Source organism: Odontesthes bonariensis, chromosome 4, assembly GCF_027942865.1.
Source record: "Odontesthes bonariensis isolate fOdoBon6 chromosome 4, fOdoBon6.hap1, whole genome shotgun sequence".
NCBI classification, from domain to species: Eukaryota; Metazoa; Chordata; class Actinopteri; order Atheriniformes; family Atherinopsidae; genus Odontesthes; species Odontesthes bonariensis.
In genome coordinates, this window is record NC_134509.1 from 34,210,158 (window position 1) to 34,234,233 (window position 24,076).

General features: G+C 40.6%; 1 long non-coding RNA gene across 2 annotated transcripts; it reads left to right on the forward strand.

Moving 5' to 3' along the window:
* Nucleotides 1-4,512: 4,512 nt before the first annotated feature.
* Nucleotides 4,513-14,193, forward strand: LOC142379014 (uncharacterized). 2 transcript variants are annotated; one of them, XR_012769641.1, is made up of 3 exons: nucleotides 4,513-4,903; nucleotides 8,441-8,617; nucleotides 12,937-14,193. It is a non-coding gene; the product is annotated as an uncharacterized LOC142379014 (long non-coding RNA). The 2 variants fall into 2 exon arrangements; XR_012769640.1 differs by having other exon boundaries at nucleotides 4,513-4,888.
* Nucleotides 14,194-24,076: the final 9,883 nt, after the last annotated feature.

Below are 24,076 nucleotides of genomic sequence, written 5' to 3' on the forward strand. Positions count from 1 at the left end.
TATCATGTGTGATTCCCATTGTGAAGAGTGCAGGAGGTGTGATGGCGGGGGGGTGTTTTTTTTTTTTTTGTAGCAACCATAAAATTCGACAGCAATGACCAAACCATCTCATCTGGTTTGAGCCTGGCAGGAACCAAAACACACATCTGTCAACTCTGTAAGGGCTATTTGACCAGGAAAGAGAGTTTTGAGTGCTACATCAGATGACTCGGCCTCCGCAATCACCCACCCTTGACACAAGAGAGATGATTAGACTGCTAAGTGAAGGAAAAACGGCCAACAAGCTCTCAGCATGTGGGTGACAACTGTGTGAAGCCTTGAGAGTAACTTTTGATTACTTTGAAGCTTCTGCTCCACCACATTTATGACCATCTAAACCAGATCTTCACATTTTACATACAAGACAGATAATTAACAAATTAAATCGAAAGATGTTTTGTTAATGACTCACTTGTTAATATATCAAAAATCCTCCAAACTAAGTGTTAGAATGTAGCATTGTCTAATGAGTATGTTTACTCTGACATCTATTCTGATGAAAGATAATCAGTGCTTCTTCACCCTTGGATGGACTGTGTTTCCAGGTGAAGACATGCGATAGGCAGTGAGGGGCAGAGACATTCAGGGGGTTAAATCAAGCAGCCTCAGGTCACGCCAAAAATTGTTACATGTCTATGTTTTGCATTACATCCTCAAATATTAAAAAATTGCAAGATTCCTAAAACTTTGCATGCCTACATTTTCCTTTGCAAATTGCGAGATTGCTTTTTTTTGAATCACTGGACCTTTCTCAGATGTAAAACTGCACAACCATTACACATTCAAAAACAAGTCTAAGAGTGTGGTACTATACCACTGAGAAGGGATAGGCAACCTTTTATTTAGTGCGCCATATTGACTTACTGCAAATAAAGAGCCACACATTACGTTGGGACGTGGTCACAGTACGCCATCTATGCCTTTCATACAACAGTCAAAGAGTCACAGAAAGCTGTTATTTTGTGCTTGTATGATATCTTGTAGCTAACCGGCTTTGCTGACTTCTGAATGGTAGAAAATATCCTGCCAAGCAGCTACGTTAATTTTTTTTCAATGCACATTTGCTTGATTTAAAATAGCTTTTGTTCGGTTCTGCCAGCACTAAGCTAGTAAACATATTGGTATCAGGTTAAATTACTTTACTGATTTTGAATTCACTCAAGATTCAATAATAAAATGCATTTTATTCATTCATTTACTTGTTATCAAAGGTCAGATTATTTTGTCCAGGGTTGCTTGTGGCCCTATGATGTCTATTTGTGCCACAGCTTTAAATCAACAGAGCTTTACAGAAACAGGTTTGACTCCCACTCAACCCAATATTGTCCAACAACTTTTTTTGTGTGTTTGAAACAAAAATTAGGATCATTTTAAAAGTTGTGGATGAAGATTAATAACATTTTCAGACATAGAAGGTCTCTGTCCTGGACGAGCTGGGAAATAAGGGAACCACAAATGTGAATAGACCCCTCCGTGTTATATTCTCACATATAACAGACAATAATTACAGGAATACTATGGCAGAGGTAAACATTGTATGTTTCCATAAAAAGAAAACTCAAGCTGCATAATTTGTTGATATTCTCTTATTGTGGAGCATTTGAAACTGAGCAGATGTAAAAGACATAAATGTGAGAATAAACAGAAAATGTTTTCATATTAATCCAGTGGGATAAAATAATCCGGCAAGGCAGCAATATTGATCTCATTAGTGTGTTTCTGCTTATTCTGGAGCTCAGAGAACTCTCTGATGGCCGATCCACCACACACAACATGTCTGCTTCTGAATGTATAAAAAAAAATTGTATATTTCATCTAATTAACTTGGAACATTGATCTAAAATATCAGACTTCTCCTCATATCAGTGTATTAATTATTCTCTGTCATAAGATGTTAACTAAATCAGGCTGACATCTGTTTCGTGCATTCCCTGCTGTCATTCCCTCATTCATTTTTATCCAAGGTCAATAGGTGGCATCTCTCATTCATTTACAAACAGGAAGTTCATGGCTGATGGCAAAAGAGCCAGTTCTCACCCACTGAGTGCCGGGTTAACCAAGCAACACGTTTTCTGTGGCGGATCTGAGCGTCACCGTTGGTAAATTTAACTTTAGATCTTGCACGCCTGATCTCATTTGCCACATTTCGAAGCATGACTTTTCAGTGAATGATTGTGAAAGACCATATCAGAAAGGTATGGCACATTTTATACAACACATTATGTATACCTCAGAGCAACAGAGTGAATAGAAGGAATTATGTCCTTTGAGATATTAAAGTTATTCTCCACCTCTGAATAAAAAAATTCCATCACAAACAAAAAATGAAAAACATTTAATGGACTCCCATTCTGAAATTGTGACTGCTGACACGAGTTAGGGTTGAAGGTATGAGTCAGCTCATGATATTCATTATTCAGTTCCATTTTAAAGACTGAATCATTTATGTTTATTCCCTAGATGCAGTGAATGTCAGGTCTGTGTCTCTGTGTCAAAACCAGACAGGTCCAAATAGCATATTGACAATTAAACCCCATTTACATCGTTTAAAAAGTCTTGTTATTGTTATGATGATTCACAAATTTTATTTTTGAAATGTTCAAGAAAAGGTAACACAAAGCTCTTATGGATATCTTGTTTTTTTCAGTCAAAAAATGGCACTTCTGCACATCAGTTCGATTACAGCCCTGCTTATAATGAGACCAAATATAGTGTTACCTGGCAGGCAACCATGCATAAAATTAGAAATGTCAAGTAGGTGTAATACAATTGTGAATGTAAACTATTTCCAGCCTTCTCTATAAAAGGTTAAGCCGGTTTTTGCCATGCATTTAAACAAGCTGCAGATATATTCAATAAAGACTAGAAGCAAAAGTGCGCTTTTATTAATAGGATTAAAACATTTGTGTGACCTTGGATGTTCTTTGCTGACTGATGTAAAGCGGAGATGAGAGTGTACCAGGTTGGCAAGGCATACCTCATATACTGAATGCATCAGCGTAAATAACATTTGCTCCCTCTGTGGCTCATCTAATGATGAGCAACTATTTGTTTAGAAACTCCGAGTCTGTGTTTCAGGACGGAAAGGGCAAAAAAAACTAAAGGTCAGCAGGATCTCCAGTTCTTCCTGAACACCTTCACACATCAGGACGAGTCTCAATCAAATCACAACTTGAGCAAGTTCACATGGACACATTTTGTTGCTTCTTTTCCATTGATGTCATTCTCGCGATAAAACTCGAACCGCTTGAATACCTTTATCTAATACTCTGCTCAGAGTTGAAGATCATCATTTAAAAACCTCTAAAGAAACATTAATCCTATTGAAATATTTCCATTCCATGTCCTTCAAAGATACTCCTCTATGCTACACTACAGCTTGAAATGTCCACTTCAACTGCTCCCAATCAGCCCACCTGCATCCACTTGCCTGATTACTCGCATGAGCATGAAGATCTCAAGCCTTCCTCCACTCGATGCTAGATTCTCTGATTTGCAAGTTCAGTTTTATGCCTTAAGCCTAGTGAACGCCGTCTGATTTGCATCTATCCAAGATGAAAGATGACCAATTGGGTTAGTGTATATCAGGCTTAAGGCCCAAAACTCTACAATCTGGCACTGGGGTTAATCAGGCAAAACTGTCAGGTCACACATTCATGTACTGTGAAACACGGCTTATTTCATGGTGTATTCCAGCTGCCTTGAAACATTCTGGGATGCAGTCTCTTATCAAGAAGAAATATTCATGCTTTTCAGACTAAGGGTCTGGAATAAAAACAATCTTACAAGCTGCAAAATGGATGAAATTAGCATTTATGAAAAGTTTCTGCTCGGTTTTAAACGGCAAAGTATTCAAAGAGGTATTTTGATGTTTCGAATGTCTTTCTTTTAATCGTCCGTGTTAGGAATTCTTGGGCTTTTAGACTTAACCACCTTCTGTGGATCATAGTCTTAACACAGCTTGAACAGTACATAGGCATTAATGCCATTTTTCTAAAGGGGTTGAGTCTTAAATGACATTGTGAAATTCCTCAAGGCTCCATTCTGGGCCCTGTCCTGTTATCGTTATAAGTAGCCTTTTGGATACATTCTTAGAAAATATTTCCTTTGAAAACAATGCAAACCAAACATTTTGACAGTGGTTTCAGCGAACATTATAATGTGGATATTTACACTGCCTTACTTTTGCATCAGGTAGTGGGTCCAACTAACACATATAGTCACACGGTGTTGTTATATGGACGAGCTGCCCTAGGGAAAGTGAAAATAAAAGCGCAAAAGTGACGCAGTTTAAATATTCACAATATAGCTCCTTTTCAAACCACTATAAAATATTTAGGTTTGAGTGGTTTTAAATGATGAAACATTAGCTCTTTTTCCGCCCTGAGGAGCTTTATGATTTAGCTCGACCCTAAGGAAACCATCTGACTTAAGCTGGGCATACACTGTGTGATTTTTGGCCCGATGTCGACAAGATTTTCACTCGTGCGACTATTTTGGAGATCGGGCTGAGTTTTGGCTCAATCGTGCGTCTCGCATCGTGTAGTATACATGGGGTAACGACAAACGATTAAGCCCTCCCGACCACCTCCCGATCGATCGGATGAAAATCAAACTTGTTTGAAATCCTGGTCGCCCCTCGTGAGGCTCTCGCACAGTTGAAGCAGCTGGACGAGCCGATTGACCTCATCCTGTCACACTACGCATGCGCAAACATAGGCACGGAAGAGAAAATTGTCAACAGAAGAAGAAGAAGACAACAGAACAGCATGGCAGCAACCGGCGACCGAGTCCGACGTGTCGTGCAGTGTGAGCAGCCAGATCGCATCAGACCATCGGGTCGTACAGTGTGAGAACAGGAATCGTGAGCAGTGACGTTTTAACCCTTGCGATTCACTCGTACAGTATGAGCAGCAGCTGATTGAAAAAATCGCACAGTGTATGCCCAGCTGAACTGAGAGCGCCCTGATCCTTTTTCTTTACTGTAGATAAAACACTAACTACTCATAAGTACCTCACAAAACCCCACTTAGAAAATAATTAGAATCGCTGCTTAAAGCTGCAACGCTGTTGTAAACGGCTTTGTTTAAGCTTCGTTGCACAATTTATGCATAGGTAGGAACTGGAAGAGGGGCTGGACGGGCTTCAAATCATTACATCTAGGCTAATCGTTTTACACAACTGTGTCGGACCTACAAGATGGATTTTATTCCATCTTTTTAAACATGAAAATTCATTGGTAGCTGCCGCGATGTGGAGAGAAAATCAACACATCTGACAAAAATTTAGGATTAATCAAAGACGATTTCTTACTGTAAGGGCAGTGTAAATCAAGTGTTTCAGGGGAACTTCTCTGTGAAATTAGTATTATTAGTAGTATTTTATGAGCTCCATCGAGCTTAAATCCAGGCTGAAAACATTTCTATTTAGCTGTGCATATGACACCTGAAAGTATTTTATCTGCACTCTTCACTTTTTAATTACTTAATGATTATTTTAATGGGTTTTAAATTTCTTTCTTTTTTAATTTCTTTCTTTTCTTTTCTTTTTTTTTTTTTATTCCTTTTTAATGGTTTTATTGTCTTCTTGTGATTTTATGTAGCTGTAAAGCACTTTGAATTGCCCTGTGTATGAATTGTGCTCTATAAATAAAATTGCCTTGCCTTGCCTTATTTTAAAAGTAATTAGTAACTAAAGCTGTCAGATGAATAAAGGGAGGAGAGTACAATAGCTTCCTCTAGAATATAGTGAATTTCAAGGAGTTATGGTAAAAGCTTCTGTTAACATAGCTGACAGCTGTTACACTCTGTTATAGTTTGTTTGCTCAAAATTCCCCAAAAATCTCAAGTTAAACACTTTTTCAAAAGAAAATGTTATTCTTGAGGATAATGACCAAAGCCAGCTAATGCTTTCTTTTTGCTTCATACTCTGCTTCAACCACCAGCTGCCACTGTTTGAAATCCCCCAAATCCTGCACACTGAGCTCTTTATCAGTCTGCAGACTGTGAAGCAGTACTCATTCTCTGCTCAGTTGAAACAGGCTGATTTGATTGCCATAGTCAATAACTTCCTCCCTAAGAGCAAGTTTCTGAAAAATGTGATGTAACGCAATGCAAGCAGAAATAAAAATAAAAAAAACGTGGCCCAGAGAGCAAATTACCATAGGTTTTTGGTTAAGATGTGTAATCTGGTTAATGGGTTTTGGAGCGCTATACAGGTCCTTCTCAAAAAATTAGCATATTGTGATAAAGTTCATTATTTTCCATAATGTAATGATAAAAATTGAACTTTCATATATTTTAGATTCATTGCACACCAAGTGAAATATTTCAGGTATTTTATTGTTTTAATACTGATGATTTTGGCATACAGCTCATGAAAACTCAAAATTCCTATCTCAAAAAATTAGCATATCATGAAAAGGTACTCTAAACAAGCTATTAACCTTATCATCTGAATCAACGAATTAACTCTAAACACCTGCAAAAGATTCCTGAGGCTTTCAAAAACTCCCAGCCTGGTTCATTACTCAAAACCGCAATCATGGGTAAGACTGTCGACCTGACTGCTGTCCAGAAGGCCATCATTGGCACCCTCAAGCAAGAGGGTAAGACACAGAAAGAAATTTCTGAGCGAATAGGCTGTTCCCAGAGTGCTGTATCAAGGCACCTCAGTGGGAAGTCTGTGGGAAGGAAAAAGTGTGGCAGAAAACGCTGCACAACCAGAAGAGGGGACCGGACCCTGAGGAGGATTGTGGAGAAGGGCCGATTCCAGACCTTGGGAGACCTGCGTAAGCAGTGGACTGAGTCTGGAGTAGAAACATCCAGAGCCACCGTGCACAGGCGTGTGCAGGAAATGGGCCACAGGTGCCGCATTCCCCAGGTCAAGCCACTTTGGAACCAGAAACAGCGGCAGAAGCGCCTGACCTGGGCTACAGAGAAGCAGCACTGGACTGTTGCTCAGTGGTCCAAAGTACTTTTTTCGGATGAAAGCAAATTTTGCATGTCATTCGGAAATCAAGGTGCCAGAGTCCGGAGGAAGACTGGGGAGAAGGAAATGCCAAAATGCCTGAAGTCCAGTGTCAAGTACCCACAGTCAGTGATGGTCTGGGGTGCCATGTCAGCTGCTGGTGTTGGTCCACTGTGTTTTATTAAGGGCAGGGTCAATGCAGCTAGCTATCAGGAGATTTTGGAGCACTTCATGCTTCCATCTGCTGAAAAGCTTTATGGAGAAGAAGATTTCATTTTTCAGCACGACCTGGCACCTGCTCACAGTGCCAAAACCACTGGTAAATGGTTTACTGACCATGGTATTACTGTGCTCAATTGGCCTGCCAACTCTCCTGACCTGAACCCCATAGAGAATCTGTGGGATATTGTGAAGAGGAAGTTGAGAGACACCAGACCCAACACTGTGGCTGAGCTTAAGGCCGCTATCGAAGCATCCTGGGCCTCCATAACACCTCAGCAGGGCCACAGACTGATTGCCTCCATGCCACGCCGCATTGAAGCAGTCATTTCTGCAAAAGGATTCCCGACCAAGTATTGAGTGCATAACTGAACACAATTATTTGAAGGTTGACTTTTTTTGTATTAAAACCACTTTTCTTTTATTGGTCGGATGAAATATGCTATTTTTTTTAGCTAGGGATTTTTGGTTTTTCTTTACTTTTTTGCCAAAATCATCAATGTTAAAACAATAAAAGGCTTGAACTACTTCAGTTGTGTGTAATGAATCTAAAATATATGAAAGTCTAATGTTTATCAGTACGTTACAGAAAATAATGAACTTTATCACAATATGCTCATTTTTTTAGAAGGACCTGTAGATTCACCCGTTTTGCCTGCGGTGTTATTGACACAATGACTGAAATGAGCCTTAAAAAGACACTGAAAGGCTGGTATTGTTATTCAAGTGACATATTGTCAGGTTTGGGGTGGCAGGACACGGATGCGGACTTCAAAGGTGTAAAAGCAAACTGGGTTTATTTTCAAACAAGGTTAACAAAAGGCCGGATGACAAAACTAAGATGTGAAAAATGGCTAAGACAAGGGAAAACAAAGAACATGGCTTGGTAAATCAAGAAATGACTGGGCTTGGTTAGTCGTGGCTTTGCGTGGCATGAATCGTGAAAAACAGAGAAAGGAATTCACAAATTGGGAACTGGGAGAGACTGGTGAATGAATGCAGCTGGGGACAATGGACAGGTGAAGTGAATGAAACTAATGAGCAGAACATGGGGACTGAGGGAAAAACAATGGCAAAACTTAACTAAACTTAAAAACTAAGACCTGAAATAACCTAAAACATGAAAACACAGAGCTAAAAACATGGGGAATACCCCATGAAACACTAACTACTCAGCTCTGCATTTAACATGATTCTTCCCACTCTGCTCCAGGACAAGCTCTCTGTGCTCTCCGTGCCCGACCACACCTGCAGGTGGATCACAGACTTCCTAACGGACCGGAGTCAGCGCGTGCGGCTGGGGAAGAGTGTCTCTGCAACTCGGACCTTAAAGCGATACAATGTAACTTCTCAAAAAGCCCACTCTGGAGCTCCCCCTACAGGCTTGGAGGTAATGTACGGTTACACTGTCGTAAATACAACACCCTTTCACTTTCACTATTCACGTTTGTTGACGAACCGGCGAGGAGTCAGAAGGTGCAAGCTATGTCGACCAAGAAGGTAAGAGTAATCAAATGTACCTGGGAGTGTGAGAGGGGTCTATTTGTTTTTGCGGTAGGTGTACCAGAAAGCAAGTCAAAGTACTTCCGCTCAGCTCCCGGCCGCCACCGGGCCGCCACCGGGCCGCTCCAGCAAAGTTACATAGCGCAGTTTTTCCAACTGAGACACCCGAAGGGCATAGAAGACAGGCCAATCGTAATATTAAAACTCATTCTAGCCACACAATTTTTTTCAAGCTGTTATTTTAAAGTAGAAATGTTACATAGTATTGCTTTAAGCACAGGATCTCCACAGGGCTGTGTACATTCACCTCTACTTTTCTCCCTGTATACTAACTGTTGCACCTCCAGCCATGACTTCGTTAAAGGAACATTCCACCAGTGGAGACATGAATATGTATTGGAAGTGGGCCATATATGTAGTAGAATAGTAGCATACATTTTTAATTTGGTGCCTTCTTGACCGAGAAAAGGCAGAAAATGACTTTTTTGTGCTTGTGGATTAAAGACAACAATCCCCATAGTGCATTGCAGTGCTCAAGATCCGCAGGCCACTCCCCCGAGAGTATACAGCTCCACCCGACTCTACGCTACCAGAGAATGTCTAATGGAAGAGAAGTGCCACTCTTGGTAACTTCCGGTTTCTGAAATGGTGTCTCTGTCCATGTGAGGGCGCTCGCAGGCGAGTCCAGAATGAATGGGGGTCTATGGGGGTTGCACCCTAAAAATCCACTTTTCTCAGGATATAATTTTTTGTCAAGTAATTTGAAAGTTGCATTCAAAAGGGGGGACTAAAAAAATACACTCGGCTGAATATTGCATTTTTGAAGTTCACTTATCTGTTCTAAAAAGCCGTTCAAAAATGGTGATGACGTCACAGATTGCGTACGTTCTGCTTTACGGCAAGTTCTGAGTCACTGCAGAGCCAGTCTGGCAATTCAGCACGGTCGCCATGTACTATATATAGATACTTCTTTCCATAGCTCTGCCCTAGCCAACTTACGGTGGCAATAGCGAAAATTAAAACAAAGTTTAGACAAAGTTTATACCAACAGAGCTCAGTTTGAATGCATGGACACGTTCAGTGAGTTTGATTTTCTTAATAAAACAAAGGACTAATGAATAAATTGACTAAATAAGTAACACTTGTTGCATGTAGTATGCAAAATAATAACACAAACTTAAGATTCCAAAAGTAGGCCCTTGTTGTTAAACATATATTTATTAATGTCCTAAAATAACCTATTTTACCTAACCTAATCTAACAAACCTAACTAACCCCCTAATCTATCTACTAAACCCCCCCTACTGCCACTGCAATTTACAGTCAAGCTGCAGAATTCAGGCCATGAAGGAATGGCGGAATAAAAACGATTGTTTAATATTATTGAGCGGGACATTTACTGTACTTTTTAAGGTCGTAATACTAAACCATGTATATTGACACGTTGAACACACGAATAAGAGACTCAAATTCCATTTATACCCATGTACTTTCACAATACATATATAACGATCTGAAAACAAAAGTGCCCGCAGGAAGAAATAAGTTACTATACACAAATATTAACTTAAATATTAATAGCGGGAAGGTCCTCCTTAAGATTCTGTTTCACATTCTATTCTGGACATCCACTGCTTTGGCTTCAGCTGCCATCAAGCGGGGTCTCTGGTCGTAATCAGTCGCATGTCCGTCACTGACCAATCAGCATTCATTAGCAGAATGCTAGCGTTTTATGGCCAACAACGACCCAAACTGAAAGAAATTGAAAGGACATAAATACTCATTAATTCGACTTTCAACCTATAATCTATATTGAACTTGCCGAATCTAGAATAAAAATAAAAACATGCGATGTTTCAACGACAAGCAGGTGAAATAAATATATTTAGCCGTTTAGCCCCATAGACCCCCATTCATTCTGGACTCGCCCGCGATCACCCCCAGTGGAATTCTGGTGGGACTGCATACAATGGGGCTTACGGAGAGTGGCGAGGCTCTCCGTAGATGGGCTCTGACGCTACCTGGACATATATATATATATATATATATATATATATATATATATATATATATATATATATATATATATATATATATATATATATATATATAATATAAAATATATTTATTTCACCTGCTTGTCGTTGAAACATCGCATGTTTTTATTTTTATTCTAGATATATGTATATATATATATATATATAGTTAGCTGCAGCTCTCTGCCAGTCTAAAGCACTGGCACTGATCTGTGATAGGTCTGTTAGCGCATTAGGTCCAACCCACCTATGTGCGGTGTTGAAGGGTGGGAACTAGGCTTGTAGTCTCAACAGAAATCCACCCCTCTTACACTTCCTCCTACAATGACGCAAAATGACGATTTTTGCGTTATTGTAGGAGGAAGTGTAAAGGCTCTAGCATGGTTGCTGCATCTGCTCGCGCGAGCGGTGTTGATGACGTCACGAGTTCGTGCCTGCCATAGGACCCTATATAGTGGCGCAAGTCGTTGCGCGAGTAGTTGCAATTTTCTCCGTCACAGAGGTGGCGCTGCTACGTGAAGGTTACCTCTACTCTACAACCACGAAAGTGGAGAAGAAAACAATGCCGCTGTCAAGAGCAAGAATACTGTAATTAATGGTACTGCTGCAGTTTTCAGATCATTTTAATTTTTTAATTCAGTCAATAGAGGTAAAGGTCTGAAGCCCCCGGCATCAACAGAGTCTCTGCCCTCTTCTTTGCCTTCACGTATCTGTCCCGTAGCTTCTTCCACACATTCTTACAGAACTCTCCCTCTTTCCCCAAAGTTCTTCCCATCTCTGTACAGCAGTTTTGGGAGTTTACGTGCTCCCTGTGCTGTTTCACTGCAGTTTCGTACAGCTGTCTGTACAAACGCACCTCCTCACTGAGCCTGGTCTCACATCGGTCCATCCGGTTCGTTGTGCTCGGCGCCGCCAAGTTACAAAAATCGACTGGTGCACGACAACGCGCTGCGCCGTCTGTTCAAGGGAAGCGCCAGGCCTGAAATGTCATTTTGACGTCACGGTGCGACACCGCCGTGACAGACGCGGCAACCATGCTACCGCTTTAAAGAGGTGAATACGGATTTCTCCCGTCTCAGGGGGAAATGAGAGAGTGTTGCATGACCATTCAAAAGTATGACTGGGTTTCTAACAATGCAAAGCCTAATGCAAATGAGTGGAGTGTCCCTTTAAGCTTATTAAGTTTGCGGATGACACCACCCTCATCGGACTCATCTAGGGCGGCGATGAGACTGCCTACAGGAGGGAGGTGGACTGGCTGGTGACCTGGTGCAGCAGCAACAACCTGGAGCTCAACGCCCAGAAGACAGTGGAGATAGTCGTTGACTTTAGGAAATCCACAGCCCCCCTGCCCCCCCTCGCCCTCACTGACACCCCCATCACCACTGCGGATTGTCACCGGTTCCTCGGCACCACCATCACCCAGGACCTCAAGTGGGAGCCGACCATCAGGTCCCTCACCAAGAAGGCCCAGCAGAGGATGTACTTCCTGCGACAGCTGAGGAAGGCCAAGCTGCCGGCCCAGCTGATGGTGCAGTTCTACACGGCCATCATTGAGTCCATCCTCTGCTCCTCCATCACGGTGTGGTATCCCGGGGCCTCTGCCAGGGACAGACACAGACTGCAGCGAGCTGTGCGCTCCGCTGAGAAGGTGATCGGCTGCAGCCTCCCATCGATCCATGACCTGCACGTCTCCAGGACTATGGGGCGAGCAGGTCGGATCACAGCTGACCCTTCTCTATTTGAACCACTCCCCTCGGGCAGGAGGCTTCGGTCCATTCGGACCAGAACCTCCTGTCACAAAAACAGTTTTTTCCCCCTTGCAGTCGGACTTATAAACGCTTCATAATCACCTCATAACCTGCCCCAGTCACTTTACTTTACTTTACCATCATTAAAATTGCACTAATGAAGCTGCACTGTTGTTGCTCTGTATATTGGATACTGTGTATTGTTGTACACACCTTGTACATTTTATATACATATATTTTTATTCTTTATTTTTTATCATTATATCCTATGTTACATGTTTGCACCTTACGCCGCAGCAAATTCCTAGTTAGTGAACACTGTTCATTAACAATGGCAATAAAACAAATTCTGATTCTGATTCTGATATTTTTTCAAATAAAAAACCTTTCTCTTCCTCTTTCTGCTGTTTCTCATTCAGAGTGTCTCTGACCTGAGAATAAGTCTGGACCCGTATCACATGCTGACATCGGAGGAATGCACTCTTGCTCCCAGCTGTTCTGTAGAGTCGGGGGAGGTCGAGGAAGAGAAAGATCAACATTTGGAAAAACAATTTGTTGAAATAGAAAAATAAAACAATATTTCAAAAGAATATTTGTCCATCCAAACATCCATTTTTCCACGTAAGGGTTGAGGGTTGGGAGGCTGGAGCCTATCCCAGTTGCCATTGGATGAGAGGCAGGATACAGCCTGGACAGATCACCAATCCATTTGGGGGCCAATACAGAGACAGACCTAACCTAACATGCATGTTTTTGGACTATAGGTGGAAGCTGGAGAACCCAAACCTGCAAACTCCACACAGAAAGGCTCTGGCTGAGATTCGAACCAGGAAATGTCTAGCTGTGAAACAGGCTTATTTTTGGAAAATATTAATTCCTAAAATCTATACATCCATCCATTTTCTACACCCGGTTAACCGAATTCAGGATTCGCAGGAGGGCTGGAGCCTATTCCAGCTGTCATTGGGCGATATGTTCAGGGTACACCCTGAACATATCGCCAGTCCATCACAGGGCCGCATTGAGACAAACGAGACCAGCAACCATCCACACTCACACTCACTCCTACAGTCAATTTGGAGTCACCAATTAGTCCGACATGAGTAAAATTGTTCAACAGTGATATCTGCAGTGAAGCCAAGAGTGCAATTTGCAGTCTGCATGAAGTGCAGGTGGGGGACAGGGGGAAGAAGAATGCCAATGTCTATATAGGAAGCATGTCATTCATCAAATAGATGCACTCCCAGTTTTTATGTAAATCTGTACTAGGGATGGGTCATGCGCACAAGCATCGGCTCTGAGAGCCGGCTCTTTGTAGTGAATCAGAAGAGCGGGCTCGCATCAAGTGAGAGCCGACTCCAAGTTTTTTTCCATTTGCTGCTTAGGTTTCACTTTCAGTGCTCAGTCCCAACTCTGGTTATGACAGAGCTTTGTTATGACTGGCCAGCATGGCGACCAGCATGCGGTATTCACGTGAGAATTAAGGAGTTTGGTTCTGGTTTTGGTTCTGTTCTGTGGATTTGTTTGAAATTTTTTGGTTAATTTATCCAATAAAAAAGTTTAATTGAGGACATTATTAATATTAGCTTGAGTTTGGTTCTGTTCTGTGGATTTGTTTGAAGTTTATTGTTAATTTGTGCAATAAAAAAGTTTAATTGAAATAAACAAATGTAAAAGTGGTTTTGTCACAGAATAAATGCAAAGAATTGGGCAATTATAAGGTCTCTCATAAAGACACTGAAAGCAAAAGGGTTTTCAACACATAAACCATGATTTTTTTTTTGCAAAGTTAAGGTCAAATATAGGCTACAAAAGATCTTAAATAAAGAGCCGTTCAGGAGTCGAAAGAGCCGAACTTCCCATCACTAATCTGTACTTGGCAAAAAATGATGCTTTAACACAGGATGTCCTCCTTACTTTGTCAGAACACTGACTGCTTATTTCCAAATCTTATGATTAACTTGTGTTGTGCAATATTACAGATGGATTGCTCATGCAGGAATAGAAAGTGGACAGAGATAATGGCTATGGACTGTGGGTGTAGCGGCGAAGGGAGATTATGGAGAGCTCCAATCTGACGATGCAGCCTCAGCTGCACCCATGGTAGGACTGCTGTGGTGTGGCCAGTTTGCTGTGACACTTACCAAAGGAAAAAGCAAGGTTCTTACAGCACTTGGAATGAAATCTGAATGATTCTCAACCACTGAGATAAACACGTGGTGTGAGGTTTCTGTTTCAGTTTCATCCTCACCTCCAGCTTGGTTTGGCGTTGGCACTAAAATCAAACTTAAAGTTTTTAATATGAAAACAAGTTACTCAAACTTGAGTACCAAGAATACTTGGCTGGAAAAAAAAAGGCTTGCCTTAAAACTAGGGCTGGGCAATGATTGAAATGTTTAATCTAATTAATCACATGATTTTCCTGATTAATCACGATTAATCGCATTACTACGCAAAATCCAAAAATTAATTCAAAAGTGTATATCCTTTAGCATTTAGTTTTATTTTAAATGTGCTGCCATATAATTGAAAGCACCATAACATTTGTTGTGCAAACACACTTTTAACATCAGCATTTTTATGTAGTTTTTATGTAGAAGCCTCGCTCCACTGTCAGTTGTGTGTTTTGCCTTTAAGTGATATTTTAGACTGGAACTACTACGGTGAGAAGACAATTCAACTTGGCAGTGTTTACAGATGACTTTGGTTCTGTCGACTCCGCCGTCTGGAAGAACTTTAAAATGAAAATGGCCGAGTAAAAGTTCCGTACCCTTCTCCATGTTTGGTGGATCCGCCGATTACTTTCTTTTCCGGTTCCACAGCAGACAGCAACAGACTTTTACAAAATAAAAGCCTGTGAGCAACAGACTTTTACAATAATAAAACCTGTGTTAATGCGCGATAAAATATTTATCGGCGTTAAATAATTAACAAGTTAACGCGATAATAACGAGTTAACTCGCCCCGCCCTACTTAAAACACACATTTCCACCACCTTGCAAATTTAAATAACACAGTAAACAGACAGATGATATACAGAGTGGGGCCTGACAAGGCATCAGCATGTGACAAGTTGGGAGTGAGGCTTGGCTCTTAAAGGGATACGCCACCCCCAGGCCAAATTGTATCCCCGCATTTCCCCATATTCCCGAGACATAAATAAGTGTGTGGGAGCGTTTTCCTGGCGACCCAGGCATTGTCCGAATCTCACAGCACTGACCACTGCTTGGTTGCGTGTAATACATACATGCTAGCGTCGCTAAACGAAATATTTCGCCCAACGTGAATTCATTTACTTGATTTACCTTGTAATTACTGTGTGAGTGGTGTACTTTCACATCGAGTGCAAATGACTGTGTAAATCTACACGGAAGGCTTTGTTTGCTCATGTCGGTTTGGGAACTAGTTTCCAGTGCGGAAAACACAGCCGAAGCACACTCCCCGCTACGTCATTGGGAATCCACCCCACCCCACCCCCCACCCACCAGCTGCTTCACGCTGGTTTGTTAGATGTGACTTATTTTAAAGTCACATCTGAAATACTAATTATATTATTCTTTTTTTCTTAATCAGCTACGTCCAAATTGCAGAACTGATGTTACCAAGGCCTACAAGGTAAAACATAAATATTTTAATTCATCCTACATCATCTCAATACGAGGAATTCATGGATTATTCTAATTAACATAAGCCTTTATATTTGCTGGAAGGATTCATTACTGATCCAAACAAGCTTATCCAATCTTCATTGTCTTGGCCAAGGCTATATGGAAAAAATAAAATGTTGAAAGCGAGACATTTTACATGTGATGGCAGCAACAATCTTCCAATAAACTGGGACAGGGCCATTTTTTACAATTCTGTAGCATCCACTCCTATTTTAACAACAGCCCATAAACATCTGAGGGGACCAGTTGCTGGACGCTTTGAAGAAGAATGTTGTTTATTTAATTATTTTGCGTTTCATGATGCACCGAATGTTTTCAGTTGGCTATAGGTCTGGGCCGCAGGCAGGCCAGTTCAGACTCTTCTATTACAAAGCTGTTGTTATTTGATGCAGTATGGCTTTAGCATTGTCTTGCTTAAATATGTAAAGCCCTCCGTGAAAAAGACCTTGTCTGGATGGGAGCATATGCACATGCTCTAAAACCTGTACAGGCCTAAACCTCTTTGCATGTATTGTGACAGGTGTGTAAGTCGCCAGTTCCACTGACACAGAAGGCTGGTTTTCCTCTTGTTTTGAATCATCAGCCACCCCTTCACTCTCTCGTCCTCCTCTCTTCTGTCACTTGTCTTTCGGATATCATTGTTCATGTTGCACTTCCTTTAGTGACAGGATGTGATTATCATAAATCATTAGATCTCTCTCTGTGGTAACCCTGGGATCCTTGCTGAAGGCACATATATGAATCATGCTTTACATCACCAACACACACACATGCACAAGCAATCTAATTTATCCAATGTTTGAAATTAATTGAATCTCTTGAAGTGTTTAAAGAAACATCTCAGTCATCAGGATGTGTGTAAGAGGATAGTTTATTAACCCCCTGTGCACAGATACAGTAGAGTATACTCCTCCATGCACCATCCACCGTCCTGTATCTATCAGCACATTGATAACTGTAAGCTGCACAAGTAGCTGAAACACTGAAACCAATACTGAGACATGCTACTAATCTTTTTCCTCAACTTTCTCACAACTTCCTCCCAAAGTGTTAAATTTGCTTCTATTCAGCACCATGTTGTCATGACCTTTGGCATGTGTTATCAGAGATCTTGTCAGTCTTTATGTGGAAGTCACAATAAATCAGTTATTCAAGATGGTTATTGTCAAATCAGTATTAACCTACATTATTCGTGACACTAGTCAATGGCCTTGTGTGGGACTTGATTTATGATCTATCCCCCTACTTTTTGCAGTATTTGGTCTCTCTTTGCATTATATGCTGATGAGCCATAACATTATGACTCCTCGAGTAGGTCCTCGTCATTCCGTAAGAACTTGGACCAAAAACATATCAAGGTATTGGAGTGTGTGGTACTGGGATGTTACCAGTAGATCATTCGGGCCCTGTGGATGGGTGGCTCCAGGCTCGCTTTACACAAATCACTCCAAATCCAATCGAACTGATAACTAGGACATTTTGAGGCCAGGTGAACATTTCAGACTCGTTGCTTTGTTCTACGACCCTAAACTGAAACTACCATTACAAATTTGTAGTTATGTTAAAGTAATATCCATCCTCCCTCCAGTCGAGCCAGGTGGACGCCCTTCCTGAGTCTGGTTCTGCTGGAGGTTTTTTTTACTGTTAAAAAGGAGTTTTCCTCCTCAAGTGTTACCTCGTGTGTGTCTAAATGGAAGAGTCATTGCGATCCATTGATTTCCTTAAGAACCTTTTTTTTTTCAAATTGGCTGAATATGAATTGGACTTAATTAACTTGATCTAATAATACCCTGAGACAATATTGGATGTGATTACCATAAAGATAAAACGGGACTGAAAACTGAATGCCAGGATGCGCTGTAACAGATGAGCAATGTTGTTTACCTTACCTGTCAGTGGTCTTGATGTTGCCATTGATCATGGTTTGGCTTAATCAATAATAATGATAATCTAAAGGAAGTAAAGCTTTCTACAAATGATTAGCAACAAGAGAGGTGCACATTGTTCAGACACAATACAACACTTTGTGTCTCTAATGGACGGGGAGTGTGTTAAGCAAAAGTGTTGACTGTAGTTTTTGTATTGAGAGATGAGATTTAATCTACGTTTCCCTTTCACATTGCAAAATTCATGGTGGAAACTTTGTTCAACGCAGTCCACTGCCAAGTGCACCATTATTTACCACTGAAAATAATGGCATAAATAAACTTTCCTCACCAACGATGCACAGTTATTGTGTGACACTGGCGGGAGGAGAGAGTGTGTGAAAGAAGAGATTTTCCATTCAAATAAATCTACTTAAAATAGCAGAAGAAGATGTTATGAGAACAACTGCCAATACACATTATTTTTAGCCAACTGGAGGAAACAGGATGACCTTAAATCTAAACCGAGGGAGTTGGCAAATCTTTTCTTTTTTTTTCCATTTCTGTTTGTTTTGTTTTAATGCACAAACCGGAACTTCTAATGGATGCCATCTTCCACATTTTTACTCATGTTGTTCCTGAGTGCAGAAGAATCAAAACATTACCAAATGACAAGGAAGTCGTGAAGCTTCAGTAGGTTTCTATTCTCATGTCTTATTTTTCTGGGTTTTTTTTTCTAAATCTGACCCAAAGAGGGCATCTTAAATATTTAAGCTGAGCAGGTAATCAGATTCATGCGTCTTGTGTTCAAGAACAAGACACAAACTGTGCGTCAATGGTGAGCTGAAGGCTATTGATTATCAGAGGCTCCTGCTCCTTGTAAACTGCTTTGGTCAGAAATGGACAGTCGTGAGGCAGAAAATGAGACATATTCAGGATGAAAGAAAAAACCTTTTGTGTCCTTAGTACAGATAAATCTGCTCCTAAATGTCGATAGCGATAACTGTAGCCACTTTCGGACTGTAGGAACCTTTAGCAGTTCTAATAACCTTTTAATCCGCGGGGCCGTTTTCTCCCGTGTTCGGACATACAGGAACTCGGGGCTTTCTCTCTCAGTTCCTATAACTATTTACCTCCTTCTCCGAGGTCGGGTCTTTTCATGGTTCTATAGAACGCATCTGACGGAGGTGTGTGGTGGTCGGTAGCTACGCCCCATGTCATGCTATCACGGCTGAAATGTTTCATCATACCACACAGACAGAACCGGCGGGTGTTTAATAAGTTAAACTTACACTTTGTCTCTGTGGCGTTCTCACAGCCACTGCAGGTTCTTTCAGCTGTTAGACTAAGTATGACTGAGACCTTGTGGCAGTGTAATGCTTTTATTCTTTTCTTTTCTTTTTGCTCGGCTCGTTGATCGGCTCTTTCAGCGCGGCCTCCTTCCTGCGCTTCGAGCCGGTTTGTTCTCCTTCTCTCCTCCGTCTGGTTCCAGTCCCGATCTGGTCCCGACTCATGTGCGAATGCAGACTGAAACAGTTCCGCTGGGGAAGGACAGTTATCAGAACGAAATTCGAGTAGGACAGTTCTGATAACTGCGTTCTTAGAACGGCTCTGTCCGAAAGCGGCTTATAACACCTTTTTTTTTTTTTTTTTAAACTTTGTTTATTAAGCTTTTTTCACAATAAAACACAGACACACAGTAACACTCAGAACAGAATCCCAAACCCATGAAGTAAAAAAATACATAAAAATATGTATTTTTATATATTAAAAATAATTTTCTTTTAAAAATACATAGATAAATGACAATAAAAAAATAATAAATAGATGAGTAAATCTAAGACAATGTATGTCAAGCATGTTGTAAAAGAACATAAAATATAAAAAGGAGAGAATGTTACAGAAAAAAACCAAACAAACAAGCAAGCTAAAAACAGAGAGATACAGTACATACAGTATATAAGAGGTTGTCATCTAAACACAATGAAATCAATGGTTGTCCTAGTTAACTTGATTCATGCAGCTCGGATTTCTCTTCCACATATCTCAGAAAAGGTTGCCAAATCTTATTGAATTTACCAGCTGAACCTCTGAGTGTGTGTTTTATTTTTTCCAATTTCATATGATATAAAGTACTTCTGATTCCAAAGTGTGTGGGATGGACGGATGGCATCTTTCCATTTTAGAAGGATTAGGCGACGGGCGAGCAAGGTACAGAAAGCCAGAAAGTCACACTGGGAATTGTTCAAACCGTAAACAACGGACGGTTTTCCAAAAAGAGCTATTAGACACCTCCAGAACCTCACGAGTGTTTTAAACACCGAAGTCCAATAGGTTGACAGTTTGGAACAGCTTCAAAACGTATGTAAAGCTATTTATTTATTTAGGTAGATGTGAGGGTTGTGAAGTTTTATGGTTATTGTCAACACATTTCCCATTCTAATGGCATGCCATGTGTCTCACCATCTGTTCAACATCAGGAATTAGTTCAAGAAAGGGAAAAAAGAAAAAAGGTTGTTCTTACGGTTGTTCTGTGGGGAAAACGTACCGTTTGGACATTTTGGCTATTTTTCATCCCAAGTTGTTTTTTCAAAGTAGCTGCTACGTCATGGGTTGTGCAATGAAAGGACAGTCATAAATAAAGTAAAACTGGCTGATCTTTGCACACACTGCAGCGTGGCATAAAGTCTGAGTAACAAGCAACAGTCACAGTGTAGCTGCCACAGAACTCTCTTCATGGAAACGTGTTCAGGCAGATTCTGCGTCGAATCATGTGTGCATAATATTCAGAGTACTGATCATCATCAGCTGGATATTAAAGTATAACATCAGAATTGGTCATACAGTATGTCTTTATGCTTTGTATGTGTTTTTGTGATTATTAGTTTCACACTCAATGTTGGTGCGTACGCTTTCATTCATTTTCTCATTTTCTGCCTCACGAACAAGCCAAGAAACCTGCTTCGTCATTGTGGATCCAATTTCCTGCATAGATCCAGAGTCCTCTGTCACACACTGGTTTAGTATATGTATGTATCAATGAGCGTATGTGTGTCCGTTACACAGGAATTTGATGCTTCTGAAATTTATTGCAGTATCTCAGTGAGCCTGGGGCAGTTTCTCACTTCTTACCCTTGGAATTTTGTATCATAAGTATTTCATTTCTTCAAAAGTTATCTGTGCGCATGCCTCTTATACAAGTGTGTGCAAGAGAGATTGTGAGCCTTTACTTTAGTATGATGGTCCTAATAGGATTAAGATTCAGAAATATACATTATTCAATCATTTTGTCTTTTAAGTTGGTGTGAAGGGGTAATGAATTACACGTACTTTACACTGAGAAGCGGAGAGACAAATTTGACGTTTCATTCAGATTCAAAAGCCTGCAGCTGATAAAGAAAACAAGGTCACTCTCATGGTCTGACACCCAACATTCTTGATTTACTGCAGTTGCAAGCTGATTGTTTCTCAGTTTGGCCATTAATTTAATTCAATTCATTTTTATTTATATAGCGCCAAATACAACAAATGTCATCTCAAGGCACTTAGATAATAAAATCCAATTCAAGCCAATTGGAATTCAATTAATTGTAATCATAATTATTTATAAAATAATCCAATTCGTTCATATAGAGCCAATTCAAAAACAATTTCCTAGCTAAGGAAACCAACAGATTGCACTGAAACTTGTCTTCAGTCCAGTCTCCCGTCCTGAGCGTGCCTGAGGCGACTGTGGAAAGGAACGACTCCCTTTTAACAGGAAGAAACCTCTGGCAGAACCAGACTCAGGAAGGGTGGCCATCCGCCTCGACCAGCTGGGGTATGAGAAGACAGAAAAGGGGGGGGGGGGCACTGTAACACCATTCAAAGGATACCTGTTGGAACAGGGAGACACAAGTTAATGACCACAATAATGTCACATATACATGATATCATTTGATAAATTAAACAGGGGGAAAAAAGATAGTAAAGTGAGGAAAGGTGTGACAGATGAGGCCCCCCAGCAGTCTAGGCCTATAGCAGCTTAACTATGGGATGTTTCAGGATCACCTGAGCCATCCCTAACTATAAGCTTAATCAAAAAGGAAAGTTTTAAGCCTGGTCTTAAAAGTGGAAAGGGTATCTGCTTCCTGGACATTTACTGGCAGCTTATTCCACAAGAGAGGGGCCTGATAACTGAAGGCTCTGCCTCCCATTCTACTTTTAGAAACTCTGGGAACCTCAAGTGAACCTGCAGTTTGGGAACGAAGTACTCTGTTAGGAAAATATCTTACAATGAGATCTTTAAGATATGATGGAGCTCGGTCATTAAGAGCTTTATATGTGAGGAGAAGAATCTTAAATTACTGCAGGTAATAAGCAGGTAAACCATGAGCAGTCTAAAAACTCACGTCCTCATGCAAAGTTTCCCCTCCTCCTCTCTCCCTGATTTATATTTCAGTGTCTGCTTCCTCCAACATTTCCCAATTTCATGCATTTTGTTGAAACCAAAATGTGTCTGCATTGCAGGTCATTGCGGGCCAGTGTGACTGAAGACTGCTGAGTCAATGGCACAAGAATATTATATAACAAGAGCATAAGAAAAACAGTCTGTTATGGTGGCTCTGTAGTCAGCTCTGGTGTGCGCAACACAGAAATAAGGTCACACGAGGACTTGTTGCAGATTAAAAGATTGTTAATTGAACAGACAAGCTGAAAATGTTATTTAAGGATCAAAACGTCTGAGCCTATTCATCAACGTTCCAGAAATGATTGTGTTTTTTTGAAGGATTTCAAGAAAACAAGACAAACTAAATATTACCTGTGCTGAATGAATAAAAATGATTTGGCCCACAGCTCTGCCTTTAGAGTTCCCTTTAGGCAGAACCAACCTTCATATTCCCCTTAGCTTGGACCTTGAAAGAGATTTTATTCATTCAACTGATGTCTTCTGAGTGTGTTATTTTCAGTAGGTTTAACCTCACTGTGTTAAAAGAGCTGTAAACTACCGTAGATGTGCCTCCTCTCCTTTATGATTTTAGGACAAAATGACAAATCGCAGGTTGGCTTGCAGGGCTCGTTCAGACCCACAGTGGTCCTGTATGCCTGGTGAGTAAATAAATAAAAAGATCCCAATTCATCCACTTCAGCCAACTAAGCACTGCAGTTAAATACGTGCAACAGCACTGTGTTGGTAGACTATTTTGTGACGTGTAACATTTCATTGTACAATTTGTGCAATAAAACATCAAATGTTTTTTATCTGGATATTTCTGACGTTGTAAAATCTTACTTTGACAGTATTACAAACATCTTTAACAACCAAAAACAGGAGTTCAGTTGCCTTCTGGACGTGGTTCTGGATTAACATGACCTGAGTGCGTGAGACTCCGAACAAACAGATTATGGTTGTTTTAAAGGCAAGGCATCTTTGTTTGTATAGCGCATTTCATACCACAGGCAAATCAATGTGCGTTACATAAAGACAAGGCATTTAAAAGAACAGCATAAAGCAGCATAAAAATAAGCAATTTAAAGAAAATGAAAAAATAGAATAAAAATTAAAACACAGTTAAAAGCAATCAAAGAAGAGGGGAAAAAGAAAAATATAAACTCAACCATAAGCACACCGAAAGAGAAATGTTTTTAACCTGGATTTAAAAGTGATTTGTAGACGAGTAGCAGAACTTTAAAATCTATTCTGTATCTGACCGGGAGCCAATGTAAAGACTTGAGAACTGGGCTGATGTGATCTGATCTCTTTGTTCTGGTTAAAACTCGGGCTGCAGCGTTCTGAATGAGCTGCAGCTGTTTGAGACTCTTTTGGGGGAGTCCAGTCAGAAGACCGTTACAGTAGTCAAGTCTGTTGCAGATGAAAGCATGAATCAGCTTCTCCTGATCTGTTTGGGACACGAAACCCTTAATACTGGATATGTTCTTAAGTTGATAAAAGGCTGATTTGGTGACTGATTTGATATGATTGTTGAAGGTCAGGTCTGAGTCTATCAGCACGCCGAGGTTCCGGACTTGGTCTTTAGTTTCTAGAG